Source organism: Rhamphochromis sp. 'chilingali' (assembly GCF_963969265.1).
Source record: "Rhamphochromis sp. 'chilingali' genome assembly, chromosome: 13".
Lineage (NCBI taxonomy): Eukaryota > Metazoa > Chordata > Actinopteri > Cichliformes > Cichlidae > Rhamphochromis > Rhamphochromis sp. 'chilingali'.
The window spans coordinates 11256990-11272356 of NC_137940.1; the positions used below are offsets into that span (position 1 = coordinate 11256990).

The window sequence follows — 15367 nt, forward strand, 5'->3', positions numbered from 1 at the left end:
CTCAGAAAGTTGCAAAAGTCACAGGCACAAATGTCACAGGTTTTGGAGGCCAGGGTCAGGTCTGCTGCTGCTGTCAGTGGCTGCCCTGGGACAACTGCTGGTGAGGGATTTTGAATGAGACCACATGACCAGGGGACCAATCAGCAGCTGTCAGCTCATCCACTCAGGGACCTGCAAAGACTTAAAGACACAGACAAAGAAAGAGCCACCAAAACAGATTATGGCCAGGGCCATAACAACGATAAAAAAAGATCGTGGCTTTAATGAGATTATGAACAAAATGCATTACATTTTGTTTTTTGCTACATTAACAACTTTTCCAACTCTGATTCTCTCCAGGACCAACACGGACATCAGTTCAGACAGCACATGCAACATGTTCAAGCTTGCACGGAGGCCTTTCAATAAATATAAGAAGATGGTTAAGGTGAGAGATTACTATTCTGTCTTTTACATCAGTACAAAGGGAGGACTAAATGCCAAAAAAGAGAAGTTTTTTAAAAAATGACGCTTTAAAACAGTTCAAGTATCTTTGTGTTTACGGGGAGAAGGGAATAACTGCAGCCGAGGCTCTGAAAAGAGACGGTCGCTTCGTCGATGACCTGGGCTACTTTCAGCTGGTTAACATCAACGGCGAACGTAAGACTGAGTGCACAGACATAATTGATTGTCTGGACAATAAGAAATTCCAGATGCTTTCCACAGGGAGCAGATACGGAAATAAAAGATATAGCCATCCCAGGGCAGCAGAAACCTCCACACGCATCAAATAATGCAAAGCGCCGCGGTGGAATGAAATCAGTCTTAGATGTAGCACAGCAGAATGGATTCAGTCTAAAAATGGCAATCAAAGAAACGGGCACCACTTCCCCTGCCAGTGGCGGACTCCCTCAGACGTCGGTGCGTTGGTGGTTCTTTGTGTCCGGGGATGGGCGTCCAGGTACACACCGGCTCACTCCTTGGCGGCCGCTTATCGGGGCCTGGAGCCTGGGGCTTGCTTGGGCCACTTCGGAGGTGGGGTGCCCCCGGCCTCTCGGCCTGGGGCTCGGTCACTCAGGTACGGCTGGCTGCCGGCGGAGCTCACGGGCGCGTCACTGCAACTCCCCCTGGCTTCTGCTCCGCAGCTGCTGAGTGAGCCCTCATCTGGGACTCTCCTCAGCTCTTTCTGGGACAGTGGCGCGGCTGCCCCTCTGTTGGTCTTCCTTGGTCTCTTGTGTTCTGGGGGCCTCTGGATGTCTGGAGTTTTGATCTCCTCCATACCTGCTTCATGCCCTGGAGGACGGGGCTGTGGCCCCCCCACACCCTCTAGCAGATCATTACATGAAGGAACCTTTTAAAAAACAAAAAACAAGCGCGTCCATGCTCACAGGTGTACACACGGGTGATCACACCCACAAACTACACCCTTTTTGGCTCCTACCTCAAAGCACACTGTGTTCTGTTGATCTTATGTGCTGCACAATAATGTTTAATATTTAGTATTTACTGTCATATTCCCATATATCATTGTGATGTTGTTTATTCTATTACTCTTGTTCTCTTCTGCTTGCTTTCTTTTTTCTTTCTCAGCAGGTGATCCAGGTGATTGATATATGCATTTTTTTTTCTCTGCCCGTTCTGTTGGTTTTTGGTTTTTGCCCTTCTCCCCCGTCCCTCTTCTCAGCTGTTTCTCTTTCCCTCTTTCTTTCTCCCCTTCTTTCCCCCAGTCAAGTCTGTCCCATGTTCAGTAAGTAAAAATAAAATAAACAATAAAAGGTGAATCAAATGGACCATTATGGCAAGGCTGGGATGGTCAATTTGGTAAAGTAAATCCGTTGGGCATCTTTCTTTGCCTTTAGACAACAATTCTGATGGCAAAAGAGCCAAACGGGACAGGCAAAAAGAAAAAAAAAAAAAGAAAAAAAAGAAACGGGCAGCAGTATTGACCGTAAGGAGGTTTACGATCTACTTTGTCAGCAGTATCCGCGTCTGAAACGATGAATGGAGAGTAGATTCCCTAAAAATTCTTTTCAGGAAGCACTGAAATTCAGGAAGGAGACCTTTGGAAAGAGCCGACAGTCTTTTACTGAAATTCGCAGTGTTATGTTGCTGCTCGAACTGAGCGAGTCAGTTTGTCTCATAACTGGTTCCTTCATAAAGCAAGGCACAGGCTTTGTGCTATTTGACAACTTTGTCTTGACCAACGCCCACTTATTCGACTACTGGGTTAAATCAAACACACCTAACTGGCGTGAATTTGTAAACCTTAATAATTCTTGTCATTCTTTATCATGTTTCTGGTAAGTTACAATATTTCTGCTAAGTTCTGCTATGCTATTGCATTTCTGCCAAGTATTGTGTTTCCTCTAAGATATTGCAGTTCTGCTAAGTTATTACATTTTAGCAAAGTTCCTTTGCTTCTGCAAAGTTTTTACAATTTCTGCAACTTTTCAGCTTTTTCAGCTAGTTTTAGCAGACAGCTTCCGCTTTAGAGCATCCACACAGCATTTTCGCAGGATATGCAAATTTTTCTAGTTCCATTTCTGCTAAGTTATTAAATTTTTGTTAACTTGATATTGTTCTGCAAAGTTATTAAAATTTCAACACCTTTTCAAATACAGACTTTGATTTCTTCAGCTTCTTTAGCTATTTTCAGCTGTTTTCAGCAGACAGCTTCAGTGTTACAGCATTCACACAGCATTTTTGCAGGAAATGCAAATTTTTCCAGTTATTATTTTTCTTCAGCCTGAAATTATGAACCGAAGCTTTCTGACAACCCTCACATATGTTACACCATTTCGTGCGGCTCAATCGGGAATGGTGTGCTATGACTTTTGGTAGGGATTCGTCGCTCGGCTTACCCAAAATTCCCTGTCAGCTGAGTACTGATGACTCTCTACTTAAAACTCAAAAAAAAAAAAAAAAAAAAAATCCCCATTCTGTCATGTGACAATCTGATTGATCTGATTGGCTTACTGTCACAAGGACATCTTTAATACCTTTGATCCTTTGAAGTTCTTAAGTCCTTAAATAGGGATCAGAAGCAGCAATTTTAAAGCAGTTTGTTCGCAGCCTTCAAACGTTCGACCAGAGATACATTTGGAAATATTTTTAAGCCTTTTCAGAGTCACTGTGCACAGGCTCCAACATGTGTCCACGGAAACGCAGACAAAGAAAAGAAAAGAAAAAGATAATGCTGCCTCTCCTTCGTGGTCTGGCCAGCCAATCTCTCCAGGAGAAATGACCATGGATGGTGTCTTATAAGTCCAAAGGGCATTACAAGAAAGTCAGAAGGAAAACTCCGACCTACATTACAAAGTTAAACAAATTGAAGAAGAGAAGCTTCAACTAGAGGAGAAGTGCAGACAATTGGAAGCACGGAATAAAGACCTGGAAGGAAAACAGCAACGCCAGCCTGATATAAAAATGATCAATGAGGGCTGGGGAATGAAGTTTCGTCAAGGACGAAAGAAGCTTTTTTCCTGTTTTCTTTCATCGGGAACACAGAGTGCTGAATTAAAAGAAACATCTGCCCAGCTTCAAGGAAAGAAAGCTACTATTGAGGAGATACAATGGGATCTCCAAAACATGGAGCAAAAGAATCAGGTGCTTCAAGGAAAGCTCAATGAAGCTGAGAAAACAATTGAAAAAATCCACCAACAGAAGACTGAACAGGAAATACAAATGGAGCACAAACTGAAAAGCATGAAGGAAACTTACGGAGATCTGATAGTCAGGTTTAATGAAACAGAGTGCAAAATAAAGAGCTTCTTGAAGAAAAAAAGCAACAGGAAGAAGAAAAATGTATTCTCCAGGACTTTGAGAGAAGGAATCTAGAACTGCGAGAATTTTGTAATAAAATGAAGGACAAAACACCTGAACTGGAAAGAGAAAAAGAAATACCAATGGAGGACAAACTCAAAGCCACGAGGGAAATGTACATAGATCTGAAAGTCAGGTTTGATGAAACAGTGCAAAAATAAAGAGCTTCTTGAAGAAAAAAAGCAACAGGAAGAAGAAAAACGTATTCTCCTGGACTTTGAGAGAAGGAATCTAGAACTGCGAGAATTTTGTAATGAAATGAAGGACAAAACACCTGAACTGGAAAGAGAAAAGGAAATACTGGAAAAACAATGTTCAGAGATGCAGTGTACGATCGATGGAATAAGGAAAAAACACCCAGAGCTCATGAATGAGATGTTGTTGAGGGTCAGTGACTTGAAGAGCCAAATAACTGAAATGGAGGCACAAAAGCAACAACGAGAGAAAAACTGTGAATACCTGCTGCGTATGCATCAAGAATTCAAGAGAAAAATTGACCTGATAGAAGAGATGCACAACAAAAAACAAGAGAGAAATACAGACATGTGCAAGGCAAATCGAATGGAGGAGGCAACATACAAAGATCCGAAAGAAAAGCCTAGAAAAAAACAAGCAGAATTAAAAGAAATGGAGCAAAGATGCAAGCAACTCGAGAAGCAAAATGCAGAAACAAACGATCAGTTGAGAACCCTTATCCTGGAGAAAAAAGCGCCCATGGAAAAATACCTGGAAACGAAGAAAAGAAGCTTCTGCTGGTTATTCAGATGATTTAGCCTCGTCCTCCTCCACCTGTGATCCATCTTAATTTTCACCTCTCCTGTCCCCCCTCTCCCTTTCTCTCCTAACACATATTCCCTACGTTCTTAATCTTTTTTTCACCCTCACCCACCAACCAGTCCCAGCAGTTTACTGCCCCCTCCTGAGCCTGGTTCTGCTGGAGGCTTCTGCCTGTTAAAAGGCAGTTTTTCCTCCCCACTGTCGCCTAGTGCTTGCTCAGAGGGGATTGTTTGGGTTTTCTCTCCTCCCCCCCCCCCCTTCATTTACTTATTTGATTGTTTAACTTTTCTTTTATGTTGTTTCTGTAATTACTTGTTTTACTTTTTTCAACTTATGTAACAAAATAATAAACCAATTGAATTTATCCTTTGAGTATTTTTCATCTAATCTTTACAGAATTAAGCTCTGTCTTTCATTTTCTTGTTAAAACTCCATAAATGGTGAAGTAAAAACCCTGGGATATGGTTTAAAACATTGAAATAGACTAACCAACTAGTCTAAAACTAAGAAATACTTAAATATTACGTTAAATTGAAAACAGTTAAAAAGAAATATCCCCATTCAAAAATGGCATGTGATAATCTCATTGGCTTGTGGAGTGATGATGACATCATCACTCCACAAGCCAATAAGGCTGATAGAAGGGTACAAAGAAAGGGGCAAGGCAAACTGATGCAAAACTAAACTTTAACCTAAACTGGGTGAAAAAATACAACATGAAGAACCCTGACATGAACATGAACAAACCTGGACATGAATACATGAGACCTGGAAACATGGTGTGAAACAACAGACAACCTGATAAGGAACGAATGAAAACAGACTAAAAGCACACAGGAGGTGATCAGGGGTAGTGGAAAATGTTGGAGTCAAATTGTTAAATGTTGCCATTATTGACCCTGTGCACGAGAAAATGCTAACTTCCTGGTTTGAGACCGGATGTGGGGTTGTACATTTCCGGTAGCTTTACTTTGCGGTCAATCGCTACTGCGAAGATATACTCCAAAATCATGTCCAAAACTCGAAAACGGAAAGATCGCGTTAAGTTACAAAGAGCAGATGGGAACACTCACCACTGTTGTGTCATAAAAAATCTAATGATCAATTTTGACGTTTAAAGAGTTTAGATCAATCGATTGTTTACATCACTCAACACAAGCAGAACTGCATTACAAAATCAGAAGACACATCGTCCACATTCAGAAGCACATCTCTGTATAGTGACAGTTCTTATGATTTAAACAGGCAAATGTTCAGCATTCAAACTACAGGTGAAAGAGCCAGATGTTTCCCCCGTTATGTCAATATCAGGACACACCTACACAGCATGTTAATAAACCGTGAAAAAAAGCCACACAAAAAATGAATGATTGCTGGTAAGGGTTTCTATACCTTAGTATTTACGAAGGGTATGTTGTGACTTACCTTCAAAATTACAGTGGTCCCTCACTATAACGCGGTTCACCTTTCGCAGCCTCACTGTTTCGCAGATTTTTTAGTGCAAGTTTGCATGCTTTTTTTTTTTTTTACACTACATTGTGTCCTGCTTCATGATCGGCTGCAGACCATTGTCGATCTCCTCCGTGATGTCTCTCCTGTACAGTACAGAATCGCTGCATCGATTGCTAGCATTCTGACTCTGAAGTGCAGTCCTGTATGTTTGTATGTTTTTTCCCCAACAAACACAACAATGTCGACGAAACTTTTTGCACCGTCAAAAAATAAAATTGGCTACTTGATTTCACCTATCGCTGGTTATTTTTAGAACATAACACCCGCGATAAACAAGGGACCGCTGTATACAAATACTGAGAAATATAGAATTTGAATCCTTTCTCTGTTTTGCTCTGAGGGGAAGAATATTCTATGAACAGCATCTACAGATATATTCCGTAAATGCCCAAGACATCTCCAGAAATGTAAATCGCCACTTGATTCATCCATTTGGTTGACTTGTTTTGGAAAAACCAGCAGTAAACAAGGAGCGAATATCACACCGGAAGCGAAACGCCATACAGGAGTTTCCCCACCGGGAGTAGCATATGCTAAGGGTCTATCTCCTGCGTTTTGAGAGCACCTGGATTTTAAGACAGGTGACTACAGTGGCATAGGTCACTGCTGCACCAAGTTCCACTCTCAGTGTGGGGGCGCTACTGAGCTCTTCTTGGCAGGAATGACGGTCTCTGACTGAGGGTGAATTTACACCACTGGTCAGCAGAAGGCTCCACCATCCGAACGCAGCAGCACTGCTGCCTGCAGCTGTCTGTGGTGGTGCTCAAGCATTTTTTTAATCTATACATAATAAATAACATGCTGCGTGCTGAGCCAGTTGCATTGTAATTTTTAAACTCTCAGAAAAATGTTTCATTTTTATTTCTTCTCGAGCTCCAGTGAGAGAGCAGTGCACCCTTCCTGGGATGTTTTGGGTGACGTGTTCAGCAGATGTGTTGCGCAGTGCTGATTTGGTGCTATATAAATAAAACTGAATTGAACCAAACCAAAAAGTTTTGGTGCCTCCAAATCAAACAGTGAGCAAAAATGAAGTGAAACTAAGATCTTTCTTGGGACTCAAACTGCAGCCTGACAATCCTTTTAGCGCAATTTTTTTTGTTCTTCCACGGAGGAGCATTTGATCTCGGCGTTGAACCTCGTTGTCGTGATGTGTTACCGTACTAACACCACGGCACTCCCAGACAGTAGCGCCTTTGAAAGAAAAGGCAGTATTTAAAGGGGTTGACTACCTTTCACTCCTCATTACTGCTGTTGTGTGATTCCTGCTTGTCCTGGCTGTTTTTTGTTACCTGCCAGCCTGCCTCTAAGAGTGATTTTGATCTTTAATAAACCACCAGATCTGTGACTGCCTGCCTGCCTGGTCATGTCTGCACCCGTTCCTCCTTCCTGCTCTTCTTATTCCACCTAATACAGAAATTTTCTTTCACAACCAATGCGCTTTGATAACAAAAGCTGGATAAGTAAAACCAGTTTCACCAAAATGACTGAATCTTTGCTGTTTTAAAAGGGAAAAGTGACAATGGCTTGATACAGATCAGCGTGGCGACACAAAGAGCTTTGAGGGGGGGAAAAAGAGACTTTTGTCCAGGGCACAGGCAGCATTTTTCTTGTTCTAATACTAGCTATCTATGTTCCAAAAATAATATGATAATAATATAATTTATAACAAAAACCAATGCTCCCCATCCTCCTCAACCTTGTAGGTGTCCCAGTTTCATTTACCCTAGAGCTTGGGTTTTGTCTAATACGTTACAAACATCTATCTAATGATATCTAATGACAAGTGTTTGGTGAGAGCCGTTAATGCCGTGTCGGACAAAAAAAGCATCGTTTTTGTGTCTTTGTGTTGATGTACAGTAAATGTTTTTATGTATAGCATGTTATTGGATGTTCAAAAGCTGCATGTGAACAGATGGTCCGGTCTATTTTTGTTGATGCCGGTTAACCTTTTACTCAAAATAAATGAAAACTGACGGCACCATCTGTTTGCAGCTTCAACACCATCGACTCTGTCACTAAAAGCTCCCCAAAACCCCCAAACACTCTTCGTTGCAGCTTCACGCTCTCCTTGCCAAAAGGAGGCTGTAAGTGAACTTTGCTTACATGTTGTTATTTTAGTGACAAGTAACATGAGGACTTGATTTTTTTCCCCTTTATTATCCTTGGATAAACTGTCCTTTCACAATGTGCTCTGGCTTGTTTTTAATAGTTTCTCAAGGTGCAACTCTCAAAAAACATTGCATCTTGAAATTACAGAATTCCTGAGGAGGAATGGGTACATTTATTTCCTCCTTAATAAAAAACTTACAGCAGGATATTTGTCTTTGCTGTTTATTTTATTTTATTTTTTTTGAAGAACATACAAGTTACAGTTTCTTGAAGGACGCGCGCGTGTGTGTGTGTGCTTGTTACTGTCACTGTAATTTAGTTCTTAAATTACTCAATCAAAATTTGAGTCTTAATGCGGAGCTCCAGGAAGCACAGATGAGGAGAAAAGTAAGAGACAGTGAAAGAAAGTGGAAGACGGGAGACTTAAATAGAGGTGGAGGTAAACAGGAAGCTCATTTCTTGAAAATCTTCAGATTCTAAATGTCCAGGACTGAACCCAAGACTCTGAAAATGAAGCAGAAATCTATCCAGGCTGCTGCCATTAAAAAATAATTCCAGTTTATTTGAACCTACGTGTTTCTCATAAAAGAGCCTGTTCGGGTTCATTTCACACTCTGACATAGAGCAAAACAGCAAACACTACCTGTCTAAAGGTTTTACGGCACCTTCCTTTATAGAAAATTAAGTTGTGTTATTGTCAGGGTACTCTTAAAAACATTTTCTTCTTTTTCTTGGGTCAGCTGCCGAGAGTCACAAACATATATGTGCTCCAACTTTCAAAGCTCATCTCATCACTGAAGCAGAAGTTCCAGCAAATGCTTTGTGTAGTTTATCCAAAACCAGCCTGACGGAGTTTAAAGTGCCTCCTTCTAATGCTTTGTGTGATTCCCTGTATAACACGGGGTGTAAGAGTCCTCCAAATCTATATACTAATTGGCTCAGTGGTATAAGTACAAATGTATTTTAAAAATATAGGCGAGGGTAGAGCCACTAGTCCTAAACATTGAAAAAAGCCATATGAGGCGGTTTGGCCATCCTGGGAGTGCCTCAATCCTCCGTCTTGGTGTTTCCCTGGATAAGCTGGAGGATGTAGCTGGGGGACGGGGAAGACTGGGTTTCTCTGCTTAGATCGCTGCCCATGTGACCCGGCCCAGGGTGGAGGGATGGATGGAAGGATATATTGTATCCAAGCAGGGCAGGTAGTGAGTGAAAATTTGTCATTATAACTTTTGTTGGATATTCTTCCTCAGACACTCGAGGATGTATCGAACTCTGATGTTGTGAACCTCGAGGATGGATTCAGTGCAGAGCGCTGAAGGAAGGGATCAGCATCCTCCTGGTTGAGCTCCTCAACCTGGAACCTGTTCTTACTGATGCAAATGAGTGTTCATGATAAATGGAAATGTGTGCACTAACGTTTAGAAGATACCAACAAAACATCTGTTTGAACTAGAGATGGACCGATCCGATATTACGTATCGGTATCAGTCCGATACTGACCTAAATTACTGGATCGGATATCGGAGAAAAATAAAAAATGTAATCCGATCCATTAAATATCACGAAAGCACCTCACAAAACTTGCAACACGCCGTAACTCGCCTCAGAACGTTAGCACGTCGGAGCAGTATGCATCACGTGATAGAGCGGCTGTGGCATACGGGACCTGTCGGTGGTCTGGATAGCATTTGGAGCTTCGCTAGCAACCCGGTGTTCTGGGAATTTCTCCTACCCCGTAAACGGTCCTACCCGTTGTTCCTGAGCATGTGCGTGCATGCGCACAACACAAAAAGGGAAGCTAAGCGCATCCGGCTGTGATTTCACGCTACTCCATTGTCATATTTGCAGGAGAATAGGTAAGTAGTAAGTATTAGTACTTTTTATTGACGTTGATACTTGATTTTTTAAGCCTTTGTGATTGTTTGTCAATATTAAAGTGAAGTCGCTATCTGCTTTCTGCACAAAACTGTCAAATTTGCAGATTCGGTGAAGTCTGCTGTCAAGTTACTGGACACGTGGTATTTGCACAACACTTTTGAGTCCGCAGCTTCAGTGTTTTAAGGCTGTTTCGGTAATGTCGTTATTTAATAAGTTAAATTATTTGCATTGTCAACTGCACATATTGAAGCTCATAAGAAAATGTTTACTGACATTCGTAGATATGGAGAAGAAGTGGGAAGAGATTTACGCGTTCATTTCTGCGGGCTCCTACCCTTTCAGGATATGACAAGGCTCAGAGGCAAAACCTCAGAAGATATGCCTCAAAATTCAAACAAAAGGGTCAGTAATTTATTGTTAATACTAACAACTCATATATGTGGTTAAATTAATTTCTAAATATATATTGTTTTACTGCAGATGGAGAACTCTTTGTTGGAACCAGAAGAGTAGTAAAAACCATGGATGATGCCAGGAAGATATTTCATGAGTTTCATTCATCTCCAATTGGAGGACACACTGGCACACACAAAACGCTAAATGCAGTGTGTTCCAGATTTTACTGGTTTGGTATGACAGTTGACATTAAAACATGGGTATGTATTAACTGTTTGTATTGTTGTTAAATAGTGTTTAAAATTAGCAAATTTTTTGATATCAGTTAAAAGAGAAACTGTACACTTGCAAAATATAAATAAATATGGTTAATTAGTGATATTACAGTAATAACCTGTAGGCCTGACAGAGATTTGAAGATGCGCACACAAACTATTGTTGCTAAATAGTTTGTTCGTTAGAGAATATGTCATTAAGTGTTTTTGTTTTTTGTTTTTTACAAATGAGAATGTTGAACATTTACGTGAACTCCATAAATATTTTTACCTTAAAGATTCTGGAATGTGACCAGTGTCAAAAAGTTGGGAAACCACTGACTGCTGTGCAACCGTTGCAGTGTATTCAGGTAAATATTATGCCCCGTTTACCCATCAAACTATGCTTGTAGCTCATATTCATAAAGGCAGGAGGGTTTGCCAACTAATTTTAACCATCAATGTTAATGTGTACATTATACAAATTGTTATTCAAATTATTAATTTTTCCTTGATAGGTGTCTAAAGTGTGGGAACTTATTGGTATAGATCTTACTGGACCTCTTCCTAAAACTTCAAGCGGCTTCCAGTATATACTTACTGCAACTGACTACTTTTCAAAATGGGTTGAAGCTTTCCCATTAAAAACGAAATCTGCATCTGAGGTAGCCCAGCACTTGTGCTCCATTATATATAGACATGGCTGCCCCAAAAGGATTTTGTCAGACCAAGGCAGAGAGTTTGTGAATGAAGTAAGTGTTAAATAATTTTCAGTTACATTTTTTAACTTTACTTCACTGGGGTCAAAGATTTTTTCTTGTGTGCTTGTATAAGCAGTATAACCTTGTCCTTATCTGTTGAAGCTCAACTCTGATCTTTGCAAGTTATTGCAAATTGAAAGAAGTGTCACAGCAGCATACCATCCACAGACCAATGGTCTAGATGAAAAGACAAATGACAACATAAAAAGGTATGCCTAATTTTTATCTATCAGTTTTTAATAACATTACTTATGTTATTCAAACTTAATTGTTACTTAATAATTTATTAATTTCTTTACTTCTAATTGAACTTTCTGTCTTACTTCCTGTGTTTACATATTTCTATGCCTGCATTTAGAGCCCTCCGAAAACTGGTGAATGACCAGCAGAATAACTGGGATCTGTATCTAGAGCCCACCCTGTTTTCACTTCGGTCAAAAGTACACACCACAACAAAATACACACCTTTTTTTCTGATGTATGGAAGAGAGGCAGTATTTCCATCAGAAGTGCCTGCTCAAGTGCCGGTGAGTGTTTGTCAAATTCTTTCTATGTTAGAACCAAGAATTGAAACCATTTAAGAAAAAAACCCAGTAATGTCTTTATGAATATGATATCATCTTGTTTTAATTGCTAATATCTACAAAATTTTAGATTTCCAACATCATTCTGCCAGACAACAAAAGGTACAGTGACTATGTACAGTCTGAAAGTGAAGCACAACATGCAGTTAAAGAAACTGCACAAGAAAACATTGCGAAGTCACAAGACAAGCAAAAGGTTGCATACGCCAAGCGGGCCCTGAAAAAGTACAAAAATGTTGTGTACAATGTAGGGGATCAAATTCTGCTTCTAAATATGAGGAAACGTGGGCGAAAAGGAGGAAGACTTGAACCGGATTTTTCAGGTTCCTACACAATTGATGACTTCAGTGGAAAATGTGTTAGACTGAAAAACGCTGAGGGAAATACTTTAAAAAGTCTATACAGTATTGACCACATTAAACCCTATAGAACAAGCCACCCTGTCCAAGTCTCAACTCCAACTGAACCTGTTGAGAGTAGCCCATCTTCTGAGATGTGGCCTTGCAGTCCTCAGCATCAACATGAAGCGCTGCAAAATAACAGATCCTCTGTCATTCAGTTTGGACCAAAAATAGCTCAGGTAAAATCAGTCCAAGCACCAGAAGAGCTTGTACCAGTGACCCCCCAGAAACCCAGCACGCAAGAAAAAGGTGGCATAGCTAAAAATCTCATTCTGACCGGTTGGTCAATTGTTGCCTGTTTGGCTAGTCTAATGTATAGAATGTTTTATTTTTTTCTCCCCTCTTGCTAATTTTGACCTGTTGGTCCAATTTTGGCTAATTTCTGGTTTACATAAAGCTACTCCCCTCTGGCATGTTTATGTTGTTGGCCCGTTGGCCCTTGTCTGCTTGTGGCCCGTTGGCCCTTGTCTGCTTGTGGCCCGTTGGCCATTGACCGTGATTTTCAAATGGTAACTGTTATTACTAAAGAAACTTATCATATTTTGTTTTTTAGTGAAGTGGCTTTGGGCTGCAAAAGACACCGGGTGTGTGGAGGCAGTCGTTGGGCCATACAAATTGTATGACTCTTCTTTTCGCACACTGGAGGACAGTGGGTGGCTTTCTGATGAGGTAAGTGAAATAATCATTTTTGGTCCTAGTGGTGGTCTGTAAAAATAATCTTCTTTTAATCCAAACAGGTCATTGATGCATACCTGCACTGCCTCATTAAGAAACAAAAGGCAAGTAAGAACGTATGCCGGTTATTTCACAAAGGTATTTTATACAATTTTGTAATCTTTTTAAAAAAGAAAAAAAAATCTTGCATTTTTCAGAAACCCGTGTATCAGTTGTCTTGCGTTGTTGCAACCTCTCTGTTTTCTGGGAAGTTTAAATGTGTCAGCAAGGTAATGTAGATGTTATATTGGTTATATAGTGTATGTTATGTAAATAAATCTAAACCTTTATAAACTTAAAAATATTCCACAGATGTTGTTTCCGGCTGAGGACATTTGGTTGTGCCCACTGAACTCTGGTGCACACTGGATCCTTCTGGTACATGTTCACACCTCATGTGTTTTTTCTCTCTTTTGTTTTACTGTTCTTTTTAGCAGCATATTCTTATTTTGAAAATGCTTACAATTGATTATGTTTACTTAAGTGAGTGTAATACACATATTCTACTAAATACAATTTTTATTTTAGGTTGTCAAAATCTCCTCACAATCTGTACTGCTGTTAGACCCTCTTGGAAATGAAGGTTGTTATGAAAGGAAAGTTATGCGTAACTTGAGGTATTCATCATTCATTAATTATCTGTTTTAGGTTGTTTGGTTTGTGGGGTTTTTTTTCTTTTTATTTAGAGCAAAATGCTGGCTACATTTTAAAAACTTGTTTTGTTTTTATTAGGAATTTTCTGAAGATGAAAGGAAAGGAAGAGTCCCGAGTGGATTGGAAAATGGAGACTCTGCCACACAGCAAGCAGATGGACTCCAGCAGTTGTGGAGTTTTAGTGTTGAAGGTATTTAATAAGCAATTGTATTTAATGTATTTAACTAGAATTAAGTTAATCATTTGCAATTACTGTAACATATTTTACAGTTTGCCGAACATTACCTTCTGAGTGGAGAGGTTACTAGGGTGCTGTCCACTCCAGAAGCCATTGGGCTGCACTGCACTGAAATTGCTTGCGAACTGCTAGAGCATCAAAGTAAGTTGAGTCATGTGCTTTTGTATTGCAATAGCACTTTCAGTTTTGTTTAAAACTGTTAGGTTTAATGTCAGTGTGTTTCTAGGTAATGCTGATGACTACTGTGTGGTTTGTTTCATGCTGGAAGCCGATCCTGAGTCCAGTATGATTGAAATGGTAAAACAAATAAACCACAAATGCAATATACAGTGGCTTGCAATAGTATTCGGCCCCCTTGAACTTTTCCACATTTTGTCACATTACGGCCACAAACACAAATCAATTGTAATTGGAATTCCACATGAAAGACCAATACAAAGTGGTGTACACGTGAGAAGTGGAACAACAATCATACATGATTCCAAACAATTTTTACAAATGAATAACTGAAAAGTGGGGTGTGTGTAATTATTCAGCCCCCTGAGTCAATACTTTGTAGAACCACCTTTATCTGCAATTACAGCTGCCAGTCTTTTAGGGTCTGTCTCTACCAGCTAGAGACTGGTAGAGACATTGGTCTTTCACGTGGAATTCCAATAAAATTGATTCATGTTTGTGAATGCAATCTGACAAAATGTGGAAAAGTTCACGGGGGCCGAATACTTTTGCAAGCCATTGTAGTAATTATTTTCTCATCAAATTCATAATGTTGGTTAACACACTTACACCCCCCCCCCCCCCCCCCCCCCCTTCTCCCTCTTCAGGTGCAGTGCGAGTTTTGTTCCACATGGGCACATTTTGGATGTGCTCAATATGAGAGCAGCCTGGTCAAGTACCTGTGCGACAAATGTGCATAATTTGTACACCGTTTCTTTTTCAGTTCTTTCTCCCTGTGTTCTGTTGGATCTATAAATGTCAAATATATGTATCTGTAAATATATTCAGTAAATATATACTGTAACTATAATGGAGTGAGTTCATTGTCAAAGTTTATATAGTCAGGTGTTCCAATCACTTAAGCACTTTGGCATGCAGACTGCTTCTACAAACAAGTGCCAAACCATGCTACTGTTGTTATTATAAACTAGAAGCATAATTCTGATGGGAAGAATTACGTGCCAAAACATGCTACCTTTGTTATTATAAAGTAGAAGCATACTTCTGATGGGAAGAATTACGTGCCAAAACATGCTACCTTTGTTATTATAAAGTAGAAGCACAATTCTGA

At 40.1% G+C, this 15367-nt stretch overlaps 3 long non-coding RNA genes and 1 pseudogene across 4 annotated transcripts; all 4 read left to right on the plus strand.

Moving 5' to 3' along the window:
• The first annotated feature begins 204 nt into the window (after positions 1-204).
• On the plus strand, positions 205-1142 carry LOC308408978 (annotated as a pseudogene). The gene has a single exon. The product of its transcript is annotated as an uncharacterized misc_RNA (transcript).
• Positions 1143-10102: 8960 nt separating this feature from the next.
• On the plus strand, positions 10103-10727 carry LOC308408844. Its single transcript, XR_013973856.1, has 3 exons — positions 10103-10270; positions 10359-10479; positions 10558-10727. It is a non-coding gene; the product is annotated as an uncharacterized lncRNA (long non-coding RNA).
• A 2530-nt stretch (positions 10728-13257) lies between these two features.
• On the plus strand, positions 13258-13777 carry LOC308409314. The gene is made up of 3 exons (XR_013974002.1): positions 13258-13417; positions 13500-13565; positions 13716-13777. It is a non-coding gene; the product is annotated as an uncharacterized lncRNA (long non-coding RNA).
• Positions 13778-14116: 339 nt separating this feature from the next.
• LOC308409080 lies at positions 14117-15089 on the plus strand. Its single transcript, XR_013973932.1, has 3 exons — positions 14117-14220; positions 14306-14376; positions 14904-15089. It is a non-coding gene; the product is annotated as an uncharacterized lncRNA (long non-coding RNA).
• The last annotated feature ends 278 nt before the right edge of the window (positions 15090-15367 follow it).